Genomic DNA, 12,013 nt, shown 5'->3' with positions numbered 1-12,013 from the left:
ATTTTTTTTTTTAATAAGTGTCTTTATGATCTAAAAACTTAAACTAGCATCTATTTGCGCAAATAGAAAATAGCATTTTGTTTGGACAAAACTAGCATTTTTACTCAAATAATAAGTAGTATTTTTTTTAGATATATTTTAAGTTAACAACCCTAAACTTAACACTTAAAAAAAATACAAATAAAAAAAGAAGAAAGCACAGAAACTTTTTCTGTTTTTTTACTGAATTACACATTTAGTTCTTAATTTAATTTAAGCATCTTTAATTAGTAATAGTGATAGATATACACCATAGGATACAACAAAAATAGCAAAACCTTTGTCAATCAGGATAATATAGTATAAAGATTTGATAAATAGTCTAATTAAAAACATAACTAGATCATCAAACACTAACAAAATAATGTTATTCTTTAAGAATGATACTTGCAGTTTTAAATAACAATGTGTAGTTTCACAGAATAAAAAATGTCTAAACTTATTCCAAAGTAAGCAAGATGCCAACCAGAAGGAAAATCTCCATTGGTCTCATATTGCAAATCTTGAAGTTGAGATTCTGCAACCTAAGCTCTTTCATAACTGAACACTTGCAAACTTATAAGAACTTCTAACATTGCTTACAAATTTATCTTAGTTGCTAACTTATCTTGGCCTGCACTGAGAGGAGTAGTGAAGATGAGGGAAATCGGTGATGAGGTTTTGAGAATTGATAATTAGAGATTTGTATTTGAATAATTGACTTTGAGAATTGTTAGACATTTTAGGATATGAAAAATTGCATATCAAGAATGATTGAAAAGAAAAAAATATGGCTTCCTTGCTATATTAAGAATTTGCATTATAAAAAAGATGACCACGTTAATATTCCTAACAACAAACACTACAAAATTTTCTGTTGAATCTTCCTCGTAAAATAATTTGCCACCTCCAACTTAAGAAACAAACCGAAACATAATGAGTGTCCAAAAACATGACAAAATATGGACATGTCAACGTAATGGACTTACCAATTGAAAGTTAATTGTTTATTCCTTACATAGTACTATAAATAGGGATCCATATAACCCTTCTACATCTCATTCCAAACTAAACATTTTTTCTCTAGATATTCTAAAATGCAGAGCATCTTCTCTAAGTTAGTGCACTTTTGATGAGGTTTTGTCGTTTCGATTTTGTTCCGGATGAGTTTTAGCATATCATTGTGATACTAATCTTTCTGAAGTATTTAGGTTTTCTTCTGAAAGCTATAGAGGATTATAATTAGATGAACCATTTAAAGTCAAGTTGTGGTGGGTAGTAGCAAAGAGCTATTTATTCACCTTCTTCGAAACTTTAAATCAACAAAAAAAGGTGAGGAAAGATTTCATACACGTCGAGACGCTTAGCATAAAATAGCTTAATATATATCTATAAGGTGACGCAAGCCCTTTTTAGAACCAAGTTGGTTTAAAGAACTATGACTCTGACTTGTTTTGATGATAATAAAATTTTGTGGAACAATTTAAAGTATTAATGTTTCGTTTAAGTATGCAACTCCCAAATCACGTAATTGTTAAATGATTTTACGTTGCTTCTTCTTATGCTTGGACAAAGTTAAAGGAACACCAAGAATTCATTCTAAAATTTGTATTCTAAGTCTGATGAAAACACTCTAAAATGTGCCTATGGTGATTTTGTTAATGTAACCAACGCTCTGATCAGTTTTGCCTCTAATAAATGTATCAAGCATCTCATTACTTTGCCTTTGATAATCATGACAAACAAGTGATCGTTGCCTTTGATAAATATGACAATGCTTTGATAATTTTCCTTTGATAATCATTTTAAGCATTCGAAGTCTGACTCTAATGAAAAGTCAATACACTAATAAGAAGTCAACAATTTGGAAAGTCGACATTTTGATAAAAAGTCAACACTCTGAAGAAGACAAATATGTTCATCATCTACTCAATATCTTGAATCTGTTATTTGTGTGAAGGTCTGTGTGACATATTCTAATAACGATATCCTCAGCTCCTTCTGTCTCCGTATCAAGAGACGTAGAATCAATTACAAGGAGAAATTTTGACAGGCTTTAATGGTGAATCAATATTTGAAGATTTGATACGAAACTTCATGATACATGTTGATTTCTTGCAACTAGGACAACGACCAGAAACTCTAAAGTTTCTCTATAAAAGGACGTGCAATCTTCATTGATCTATACAACGAAAATACTATAATAAGCACGATACAACCGTCTGTACACTATTGCTCTTAATGCCTTTTTTCTTGTCTAAATAATGAGAAATATTTTCTAAGTACAACTTTGTAAACATCATATTGTGAGAGCTATTCAAAATAACCCTTAAACATATTATGTTTGTAACCTAGCTTAGTAGTGGTTGCATCCCTCAATAGCTTGACTGTAATAAGCTAAAAAGTTGAGAAGACTTAAACACATTCAAGTTGACTAGTAAATGTTTAGTGGAAGTGTGATGTAGTTAGTGAATTAGTTGATTAAATCCTTCAATTTGAAGGAATTGGACATAACTACTGTGTTGATGGTGACTTGGGATAAATTGACTTGTGTTGTTTTGTGTTTATTATTTTATCTGTTTTGTTTCCATTACTCTGTTTTATTCTTGTTAAAAACAATTTTAAAGTAAAACAGAATTCAAACTCATCTTTCTTGTGTTTCTCGTTCTACAATTAGCATTAGAGCTTGGTTTCAAAGTTGAGGACTTGACCTTCTTTGAGTAAATATATGTGTTATCATGACTACCTCTGGTGATGAAGTTACATGTGGAAACGTCAATATACCTCGTCTGTTTGATGGAGAAAGATTTGATTACTGGAAAAATAGGCTTAGAATTTTCTACATCTCACTTGTCTTGAACTTTGAGACATAGTTGAAGATGACTATGAGCCACCAAAAGACGTTGATGGTGTTGAAATATCCATAAAGGATCTCAATGTTGATATATAAAAAAAAAAAAAAAAAAAAAAAAAAAAAAAAAAAAAAAAAAAAAAAAAAAAAAAAAAAAAAAAAAAAAAAAAAAAACAATACAAGATGCATCATAAAGCAAAAACCTTCATGATGAATTCTATCACTTTTAAAGAGTTCAAAAAATGCAATTACAAAGAAACAACAAAGAGTATCTTTAATGCTCTTGTTCTCAACTATGAAGAAAATAAACAAGTACATGAAACTAAGACAAATTTACTTGTCAGGAAGTATGAACTTTTCTAAATGGAACAAGATGAAGACATTGAGATAATGTTTTTTAGATTCCAAACTATAGTCTTTAGAGTGAAAGTTCTCCAAAAGAGTTACACTATTTCTGATCACATCAAGAAGGTCCTCATAAGTCTTCCTAGCAAGTGGAGACCAAACGTAGCAACAATTCAAGAGGCTAAGGACCTAAACAAATTGCCTCTGGAAGAACTAATGAGTTCACTTGGATCCCATGTGATTGAATTTGTTGAAGATGGGCCCTTGAAGAAGTCAAAGTACTTGGCTCTAAAATCCCAAGAAAATAAAGCAAACTCTAGGCCTTACAAGCAATGAAAGACTTAAAGGAAAGCAAATTAGACGATCACAATGAAGACTCAGATGATGAAGAGTTGTCCTTTATCTCAAAGAAAATCCAGCGCATATGGAACAATAGAAAGAAATATTTTTCGAAAAGATATTTCAAACGATCCCAAAATAGTATAGAAATAGGCGAAAATCATATAAGAAGATAATCATCTACAATGAATGCAAAGAACCATGACATTTCAAATTAGTGTTCTAAACTTGAAAAGGGAAATTTTTAAAGAAAATATTTCAAGAGAAAGAAGAAAGGTCTAATGGCTACTTGGGATGACTCTGATGACTCATCTAATGAAGAGAATGCAAATATGGCTCTAATGGTAGACATACACTCTGATTCTGAAAGTGAGTTTGTTGATGAAGAAATTGAGGTATTTTGTGAAAATTATAGTTATGTTAAATGTGTTTATAAACAAGAATCACAATGTTTCTTCAAAACTGAAAACTCTTAAAAAATCTCATGTCATCTTAACAAATAAATACAACTTTCTTGAATAAGATTTTGACAACCTAAAAAGAGAAAATCTAACTCTAAAAGAAATTTTTTCAAAAACCTCTTATGATGGAATTTGTAATTATGTTAAGTATAAACAAGCCTTTCAAGAATTTCTTGCAAACAACATAAACAAAAGCAAACCAACCTATATGATCTATGGTGTTAGTAGAAACAATAAATGTGTTATTGGTTTTGAAGAACCAAAGGAAACTCCTAAAGTTAACTTTGTTAGAACCAAGATGATTTGAAGAACAATTCCTTATCTTGTTTTGATATTAACAAAAGGTATTTTGTGGGAACAATCTAATGCACTGACGTTTCAATTAAGTGTGCACTTCTAAGATCAAGTGTTTGTCTGAGATATTATGTTATGTTCTCTTATTATCAGATTAATACAAAGGAACATCAAGAATCCACTTTTGTGCTCTAGATTTCTAAGCCTGATAATACCTGCCTCTATTGGTATAAGCAAACATCTAACTCAATTAACTCTGGAGATGCGAGCAAGCGTCTGTTACGTTTTCCTCTAAGGAAAGTCAACGCCTCTAAAGTAGTCAACATTCTAAAAGAAAGTCAACACTCAATCAACGTTCAGGAAGAAGTTAACATTCTTAAATAAAAAGTCAAGTGGCTATGAAAAAGTCAACGACTATGAAAAAGTCAACAAATTTGAAAGAAGTCAATGTTCTTATGAGAGTAAATTATCTAATGATAGTTAATCCTCTGAAAAGACAAGCTATGCACATCCTCTGATGATCATTAAAATCTGCATGCTCTAATGGTTTATAAAACAATGCTCTTATTATCTTATCTTCTGATCCTGTACCCTCTGCTTTCTCTGTTTTCATTCAAGTTATGAAGAGTCATTTTTGGGCTGACCGCAACAAATAAATTTACCTTCAACGGTGCAATTGCTGAAACCCATGAAGATACAAGTTGTATTTTTGAAAGAAAATAGACAGGCGTTACCTAAAGGACACATACCTTACCGTGAAGAACTCTATAAAATGACATGCTTTCTTACTTGAGAATGTAGAAGAATGAACCATTATTACACGCAACACAATAAGTAATACAACATTTTGTAATCTTTCAAAATGTATCTAAGTGTTGAGAAAGAAAAATATGAAATTAATACATTGTAAACAAACTCTTGAGAGAGATTTTTCAAAAAAAATCCAATCTCATTCATTTGTAACCTAGCCCGGTAGTGGCTATTTTTCCTCAACGATTTTTAGTTGCAAACTGGAAGTTGAGAAGACTTAATTGGTTGAGGTTAAATGTTGTAATTTGGTTTGAATTATTTGAGAAAGTCCTTATAGGTGAACCATTATAAATCTATGTGTGATTTACTTCTTTCTTTTGTTTATTCATTCTGAGTTTTTCAATTACTAAGTTTATCAAATAAATTATTAAAAAACTATACAACATAATTCAACCCCCCCCCCCCTTTTCTTGTGTTTTTTCAACCTTCAATTGGTATCAGAGCTCGATTTCAAGGCCTAAGCACCTTACAGTGTTTGAGTAAATATCCAATATTCTATTATGTCTAGCCTTGGTGATGAAGTTGTTGGAGGAAACCCCAATAGACCCCCTCTGTTTGATGGAGAGAGTTTTTCATTTCTCAAGATTATGAACTCTAGGATTTGGTTAAAGATGGATACAATGCTACTACCAATGATGATGGTATTGAAGTATCCATAAAGAACATGAATGCTAATCAGAAGAAGAAATTCAAGATGTACCATAAAGCCATAACTTTTATGATGAATGCAATCATATTTAAGGAATTTGACAAGTGCAATAACAAAGAGACGAGCAAAAGCATATTTGATGCTCTAGTTATGATCTAAGAAGGAAGTAAGCAGGTGCAATAATAAAAATCCAATCTTCTGGTAAAAAAGTATGAGTTATTTCAAATTGAGGAAGATGAAGACATCGAGACGATGTTTTCTAGATTTCCTACTTTGATTTTCAAGCTTGAGGATGCTTTAGAAAATCTATTCAACTATAGACATGTAAAGAAAATTCTCATAAGTCTTCTAAGCAAATGGACACCCAAGATCAACGCAATCCAATAAGCAAAAAATCTAAATAGTCTTCGTCTAGAAGAACTGATTAGTTCCCTTCGATCTTACGAGATTGAACTACAAGAGGATAAGCCCAATAATAAGCAAAAGTGTTTGTCTTTGAGATCCAAAGGCAAGAAGGCTCTACAAGAAGTTGAAGAATCAGAGGATGATGATTCAGAGGATCAGAGTGAAGACTTAGAGGTTGAGGAATTATCCTTCATCTTAAGGAAGATTCAAAGGATGTGGCACAAGAAGAGATATTTTCCCTAAAGAGACTTCAATAAGTACCAAAACAAAGAAACATGTATTTAAAAGAAATATTTCACATGCTTCGAGTGCAAGGAACCTGGAACTTCAAGGAATATTGTCCAAAACTTGAGAGAATAAGTCAAAAGAAAGAATCCAAAGACCAAGAAGAAAGGTCTAATTACGTGGGGTGATTATGATGAACCCCCTGATAATGAAAAGCTTGCGAACATGACTCTGATGACTGGTATACAGTCTAACTCTAATTTAGACCATGATGAAGAAATATAGATATTCTCTGATTTATCTCGTACTGAGCTCATAACTGCTTTAAATGGGTTTTTAAATAATAATCATTATGTGTCTTCAAAACTGAAAACTCTAAGAAAAGCCCATAATGATTTGACTAAAAAATATAACTTTCTTGAAAAAGATTTTGAAAAACTTAAGAGAGAGAAAGTGACTCTGAATGAAAACATCTCAAAACCATAGGATAAGATCTATAACTCAGTTAAATACGAATGATTTAAATATGTTTTTGTTCATTGCAAATATTCTTCATTTTGATTTTAGTCTATGTAATTTTTTTTGTTTGATTTATACCCTTGCAAACTCTAACAAATTTTAAAAAAGTCATTTATGAATCTTTGTTAGTAAAAAAATAGTGACATGGCTAATTTTGGATGAGGTGGCACATGGTGACTGTGTAATTGTTGTTGACTAGACAATATGTAATATTTAAAATTAAAATTCATTTAATCATTTAATTAAAAACTTAAAACTAATTAATCAATAAACCAATTAAATAATAAAAACTCAATAATCTTCATCTTTAACCCCAATTTTTTTAATAAAAACTCAACAAGCTTTATCATCAACCCTAATTTCTTCATCTTCAAATCACAAATTCTCATATTTGGACCCAAACCCTAAAATTCTAATCTCTCATTTTTCTTACACCACACCTATAATCTTTTCCATAACCACCGTAAACATAGATAAATAAGCCAACCAACACAACTCTTTTTCTTTTATTCTCTTTCTATTTCTCTTTCTTTCTTTCTCCATCAAACAATTAGATGATGAATGATTCTGCAAGTCCACAAAAAAGTCAGAGCTAGATGATGATTTTGCAAGTCCACAAAACTATGAGGAAACTCGAAAATCAGATGAACCAACAAAACCATAAGAAATAGGAAAATAAGAGGAACTAAACACATCGGAGGAAACAAACAAAACCACAAAGGAAAAAATTGTTAACGTCATATCAAGTCAAGATCATCTGGAATCTATAATTGAATGAAATTACAAATCATCTCATCCAGACTCTTTGATTATAGGAAACAAAATTGCTCTTTTGAAGAAAAGATATGCTCTAAAAGATAAATCTTTGTTTGGTCTGCTCTCTCAAGTCGAACTAACCTCAGTGGATGAGGCCTTATCAAATGATGGGTGGGTTCTGCAAATGCAAGAGCTTAACGAATTCAAGAGGAATGACATTTGGAATTTTGTACTCTGACCAAAGGAAAAGAAGCTCATTCAAACCAAGTGGATATTTAAGAATAAGATGAATGAGAAAAGAGAAGTTATAAGGAACAAAGTTCGACTGGTAGCTCAAGGTTACAGTTGGCAGGAAGGTATAAATTATACCGAGAAGTTTGCTTTGGTGGCAAGGTTAGAAGCAATTCACTTTTTATTATCTTTTGTTGCATATAATAGTACCATTTTATATCAAATAAATATGAAAATGCATTTTTAAATGGTTATATAAATGAGGAAGTGTATGTTAAACAACCTCTAGGTTTTGAAAATGTTGAGTTTCTAGACCATGTTTTTAAACATAGAAAATCCTTGTATGGTTTGAAACAAGCACCAAGAGCTTGATACGATAGACTAAACAATTGTTTACTTCAAAATAATTTTGAAAGAGGATAAGTTGACACTACCCTATTTAGAAAATCATCTAAAAATGACCTCCTCATAGTTCAAATTTATGTAGATGATATTATCTTTGGTTCAACTAACAACAAACTTTGTCGAGATTTTTCTAAGTTTATGGAACAGGAGTTCCAAATAAGTATGATGGGAGAACTGAAGTTTTTCTTAGAGATTCATATCCAACAAAAAATTGTGAAGGAAATGTGGAAAACAAAGGAGCATCACAAAAGACAAAATCAAGTTTTATTTGTCTAATTTTTTGTCAGTTTAGTTCTAATTTTAGTCTTTTAATTTGTTTATTGTTATATTTGTATTTACTGTTGTATTTGTTTTAGTGTAGCATCGATTCGAAAATCTAAACCTAAAAGTTTAAAACTAAAAAAAAATGATGAAATTTTATCAAATCACAAAAGTGAGTTGTAAATAAATTTATCAAAACAAATAAAAAAGTAAATTTGATAATTTAGGTTATTGTTCATGGAATGAACAAGTTAACAATGAAGAAGTTAACAATATTGAAGTAAACGAAAATAAAATTAGAAATTTATCCTAGTAGAAATTTATTTTTAGTTGTTAACAATGTAGATGAAGTTAACAACTTAGAGTATGATGAGAATACAAATAGTGATTTATTAATATTAGAATCAATAAATAGAGAGACCACTAAAAATATATATGATCCACGTTAGTAGACGAATAATAGTATATGTTTCTGAGATTTATTAGTAGAAAAGGTCCAATAAGAGTTATTGATATAGATTTCTCTAAGATTGAATCTTCAAGACACTTTTCTTCTTCATTTTACATTCAAAAGTTGTCTAATGAAGAAAAACGTGAAAGAAAATAGTTAATATATTCTAAGATTTTGATAAAATAATTTGTTTTTGATGTAAATTGTTTAATACTCTTTCTAGTACAAGCAAATTAGCAAGTGATGGTGTTAAGAGATTGCAAAAATATTTACTTCTAAGTTGAGGAGTCATGAGATGAGTAATGATGACATAATTAATATAAGTTCATAGATTCATTTATAAATGAGATTGTTAAAAATTAAAACAATCGGCATACATATTCAATAAAAATAAAGAGAAATAAGGAACATTGGAAAAATGCATTATTCAGAATAGCTGTTGTTGTTGTTAAAACTCTTGAAAAAAATAACTTAGCTTTTCGTGGAACAAAAGGAAAAGATTTATCAAGAACAAAATAGAAATTTTTTAAGCCTAATTGAAATTATTGTTGAATTTGATCCTATAATACAAGAACACATTCCTCGAATTAAAAATATTGAAATCCACGGTCATTACCTTGGACATAGGATATAAATGAATTAATAAATTTGATAGCAGTTGAAATTAAAATAAAAGTTATTCAAAAAGTTATGAATGCATAACTTTTTGAATTATACTTGATTGTGCTCCTGATATAAGTCATCAAGATCAAATCTCTTTAATATTATGATGTGTAGATATTTCTACCATTTTAATACAAATATTTGAACATTTTGTAGAATTTTTAATATATAGTAAATGATACAACTAGAAAAGGTCTTTTTTGATGCAACTATAAATGAAATAAGTAATATTGGTCTTGATATTAGTAACCTAAGAGGAAAACATCAAGGGTGTGCAAGAGGTTTATTGATATTAATCTTAGATCATTTTATAGTTCATGTGGTTGTCATAGTTAAAATTTAGTATTATGTGATATGGCTAATTGTTGTTTCAAAGTTACATCTTTTTTAGAGTGATACTTCATATATATACAATATTTTCTTCTTGTACTAAAAGATGGAAAATTCTACTAGATCATATTCTTAGTCTAACACTTAAATGAGTGTCACAAACACGTTGGGAAAGTCGTATTGAAATTAAGTGAAGTTAGTAATGAACCTATAGTAAAAAGGGAAGTAGATTGTTTAATGACTTATGAACTAGAAAATTCTGAATTTTTGTTCGGCATGACTATTTGGTATGAGATATTGTCGGCAATAAACTCTACTAGTAAAAATATGAAATCAAAATATATATGTATTGATATTACTATAGAATAATTGAAATGTCTTATTTCATATTTTAAAACATATAAAGAAGATGGATTTGAAAATGCTATAGTTTTTGCTAGAAAAAAATTGCTATTGAAATGGATGTAGTGCCCAAAATTTGTGAGAAATGTATTATTATTAGAAAGAAACAATTTGATGGGATTATTGACATTGAAGTTATAAAATATCTTCCGGAATCATATAAAACATATTATTTCTTATATATAATAGATCAAACAATCATTTCATTTTAAAGTATATTTGAAAATTTTAAATATATAGCAAATTTTTTGGTTTTCTATTTAAAAGAAAATTATTTTAACCTTGACCAATCATTAAAACATAATGAAAAATCAAATATTGATGAATTAGATTTATTTATTGAACTAAATTTTTTACAATAAATAATACAAGTGAAAAATGATACACCAATTTATATATTTAATTATATAAAAAAACTTGACTATTTTCCAAATGCATATATAATATATCGAATAATGTTAACAATTCATGTTACCGTTGTTTCAACTGAAATAAGTTTTTCAAAATTAATAAAATCTTATTTAAGATCAATAAATTCTCAACAAAGATTAAATGAAATGAATTTATTATTGATTGAAAAAAAATATTAAACGAAATTAATTATAATAATTTAATAAATGATTGTGCATTTAAAAAAGAAAAAAAAAATTAATTAAAATTATATAAATTTTACTATTAACTTCAAAAGCTCTAGTTTTAGAATTAGCCTTAGACCTCAATTTCTATTGGGCCAACACTACCCATCTAATCAAATACGTTAAATTTCGCGGACGAGCTTTTTTTTAAGATGGTAGTAATATGACATCTCCATTTTTTTTAACTAGGCAATGTGTGTATGAAATAAATTAACAAGAAAATGTTATATAAATTAAAGGTGATAATTAACTAAATAATACTTATGTATTATATTATGAATTTTTTGATATAAGATTTTTTATATACATAATTGTTATAAAAAGGAAGAGGAAATGAATAAACCTTGTTGAGTTTGTTTTGTGTTAGTGTATAAAATTTATTACTTATTTATGCAAAATTACCAATCATATTACAAAGTTATGTGTTGGTTATATGGCTTCTATCCTTAGGAAATTTTATACAATATTATCAACAAGATTATCTAATTCTTTCCTAAGTGATGAATTAATATCAAAACCAACTTGTTTAATATTAATTCCTATTTTAACAGCAAAAGATTCAAACAGTTTGTTCACAGCGGAATTTCACAATCACATGCAAGATCAATATAAAAAGTAAAGAGAGAGAGGAAATAGTGCACCAGAGATTTTTATACTGGTTCAGCTATCACTTTGATAACCTACATCCAGTCCTGAAATCTACAACAGATTTCAGCCTTTCACTAGAATGATTTGAGGAATATTTTTACAGACTTTCTAGAGTCACATCCTATCCATCCAACTCACAACCACTTCTATCACAATACCAACCTATCCCTAAGAGATACTCGTCAAACTCTAGCGAGATCAAGCTGAGGTTTCTTTTAGATGAACACAAGTATCCTAAAAGATAACCACCAGTGTACACTACTGGATTTCCAAAACTTCAATTACAGAAATTGTTCTTTCACAAAGAATTAAAGA

This window comes from Cicer arietinum, chromosome 2 (genome assembly GCF_000331145.2).
Source record: "Cicer arietinum cultivar CDC Frontier isolate Library 1 chromosome 2, Cicar.CDCFrontier_v2.0, whole genome shotgun sequence".
In the NCBI taxonomy this organism is placed as follows: domain Eukaryota; kingdom Viridiplantae; phylum Streptophyta; class Magnoliopsida; order Fabales; family Fabaceae; genus Cicer; species Cicer arietinum.
Note: the sequence above shows the minus strand (reverse complement) of the source record.